At 40.8% G+C, this 3,132-nt stretch overlaps 1 non-coding gene across 1 annotated transcript; it reads left to right on the plus strand.

The window, feature by feature from the left end:
* Positions 1-273: 273 nt before the first annotated feature.
* Positions 274-380, plus strand: LOC125846169 (small nucleolar RNA R71). Its single transcript, XR_007444328.1, has one exon. It is a non-coding gene; the product is annotated as a small nucleolar RNA R71 (small nucleolar RNA).
* Positions 381-3,132: the final 2,752 nt, after the last annotated feature.

Raw genomic sequence — 3,132 nt, forward strand, 5'->3', positions numbered from 1 at the left:
CTGAAGTGGGTGTTCATCATGTTTTGCATCGCAGCAATCTGTGTAGTTAAGGCAGTCATTGCATCTACTTCAAACATACCTGCAGTTTTTTTGTATTACAGGTTTTACCCCACCTCTGTTCCATTTGGGGTTACCCTGTGAGATTCTGTTCAGCAAGGTGAATACAAGGCATATGTCTTCTCCAAAGCCTGACCACCTACAGTTGCATCAAGCAAAATTTTGGTGTTAGGCTCCAATTCTTCTATGAAGGTATGGACCAACTCCTCATTAGACTGATGATGATGTGGACAACTCATCAACATCAATTTAAACTTGTCCCAAGCTTCGTACAAGTTCTCTCCCCCCTTCTGTCTAAAACATAGGATGTCACTCCTCAACTTAGCTATTTTCCTAGATGGATAAAATCGAATGAGGAACTTTTGTGCAAGATCATCCCAGGTGGTGATAGAGTTAGCGGGCTCAGAATTCAATTATCTTTTTGGTTCACCAAGCAGAGAAAAGGGAAATAAGGTGAGCCTCACATAATCCTCGTTTACTCTAGTTGGAGTGTAAGTATCAATAATCTCGAGAAAGTTTTGGATGTGAACTGTTGGATCCTCGTGCGACAGACCAGTGAACTGCCCATTAGTGTGCAATAATTCCACCAGCTGCAGGTTTTTGAATACATGATGTCACATTGGTGGTACGTGGGATTGCCACGTCTCTTACCTTCATCTCAACCATTACTCTAGGTTCTTCTTGCTCAATTCTTGCTACTAGAGATGTTGGTTCACCAGCCACAAGAGGCACTAGGTAAGTAAGACATCTTAGCTTCCTCCGGTAGTGCACGAATCTTTCCGGTTCAGCAAGAGATGATACCAATGCTTGATCGTCATCCAGTGTGAAATTCCAATACAACCTACAGCAATGAAATCCTAAGATCAAGTTGTCAACACTCGCTTTTTTAACTTCAAAAATCAGAAAAATCAGATAACTTCTAATTCTAAAGTCCCCGGCAGCAGCGCCAAAAACTTGTTGCACCCAAATCGCACACGCAAGTGCACGTGATTGTTCAAGTATTAAAGTGGCTCTTATAAAGAGACGGGTATCGTACCCACAATGACTTACGCTTAGAATCACTTAATTTCTCCAACTTTCTGCTAAGCACAAGTTTTATCAATATTCCAAAAGTGATTTTTTTTATAATTCTAAGAGTTAAACAAAAAGTAACAAACGCAGTTCAATTTCAAGGGTTTAAAACAATGATTGGGTAAAATTCAGGGCTACAACTCTTATCAGGATTCATGCAATTAATATCACTTACATTGGTATTTATCAACTATTGAATCAACGAATCACAGGGTTAAATGTATGATCATGGTCTCCCAACCTCTAATCGCCTACGATAAATGACAACCTAACTATAGGGTTGAGCGGGGATAAGCTGGATCAAGTATCGAGCATTACGATTTCTTCTTGTATAGTGACCAAACATGGTTTCTGGGTATATCCCTATTCTAGATACAAATTAACCCTAGTTATTAAGAGAAAATCATGCTCCTTATGTCCCACGTTCTATCCTTTTATTCCTCTCCCGAGTTCAATTTGGACAATGTATTTATTTCAATGGTGGCCAGTCACAAAATATGAAAAACAAGAACATAAGAAAGATTCATATGATAATTGATATTAACCCAATGAAAACTTAATATATTACAATCATCTTGTAGCCACAGCCCTAGAATAAAGGTATTTAGCTACTCATAATCAAAGATTCGACCAAACAATGTTTAGTATCATAGAAAGATCGAAAGTAAATGAGTTTAAGAAAGAACCCTAAAAATGATGAAAACGTTCTCCCAATTCGTCGTTCTTCACAACCCAGAAAAAGAATAATTTAATAAAATTAAATATTAGCCGATTTATACTAAAATTCAAAATGGCCAACACTAAAACCCAGGGGCGCATCGCGAAGGCATTTTCAAATTTCATTCTATGAATCTTTTCTCTTCTCCGCGACGCGGTCTTGCCACGTACCACTCTGCCTCAAAACTGAATTTCGCGAGCCAAGCTAAAATTCCTCTCCGTGATGTGGAGAGGATACAGAGATGCCTTGAATGACATTTCTTTAATCTTCTTCCTTGCTTCTTTTTTACTCGAATCTTTTGTGGTCCCCATTGTCCATTTTCGTGCTCGTTTCTCCAATTAAGCTCACCTACACATTTAATCTTGTTGGTTAGCTTATATACAACCAAAAGACTTAAATAGACTATAAACAAACACATATTGAAGTAAAACTTAGCTTAAATATGGGAATTATTAGATTTGTAGGGATATAAATATGCCTAAAATCACTCCTCTGATATCTGACGGTACTCCCAAGTGGATTGAGGTTAGAGCACCCATTAAGAAGAAGGACCTCAATATAGCAGCAAGGTTCTGGTTTGGCTTCATCAGCAGTACTATCATGCCATCCAAGAATGAATTGATTCTCCATCATGCGAAAGCAGCCTGTCTCAGTTGCATCATTATTGAGACAAGGCTAAACTTGGGGATGATCATTGTACAGGAGATGATCATGAGGGCCAAATAGTGCCAAAGCTCCCTCTCTTTTCCGGTGTTGATCATTGAGCTGTGCAGACGGGTTCGGGTACCCCGCGATGAGAAGAAGGATATGGAAGTAATTCCCAAATCTTCTATCAATATCCGGAGGATTGAGTCAGAGTACTTGAAGGATGAGGCCGAGAAGAAGAAGGCAGCCCCGGTGGATACATCCTCGGTTGTTGACACTGATGCATTACCTGCAGAGGCACCTCTACCTACTCCGGCCCCTGGGCCTTCATGTATATCTAGTACTTCCCCTTCCATGACGCATAGTTCCTCTGCAGCTCCCTTGTCTCCTAGGTCTACTGTTGTTGTTGCCCGACCTACACTCACCCAGGCTGCACTACTACGGATGGGGAAGCTAGCCCATTCTGTTGATAGACGTGCTTCCAGGCTGGAGGCCACCATTACTGGCATGATCGAGAGATCAATTGCTGACACTGTGACACTCCTAAGTATGACCATTGATGCCTTTACGGCATGGATAGTGGTGTGTGAGCAAGGCTTAAGGGGGCATTGATGAGGTGACGGCTCTAAAGGTGGCTATTA

Source organism: Solanum stenotomum, chromosome 11 (genome assembly GCF_019186545.1).
Source record: "Solanum stenotomum isolate F172 chromosome 11, ASM1918654v1, whole genome shotgun sequence".
NCBI lineage: Eukaryota > Viridiplantae > Streptophyta > Magnoliopsida > Solanales > Solanaceae > Solanum > Solanum stenotomum.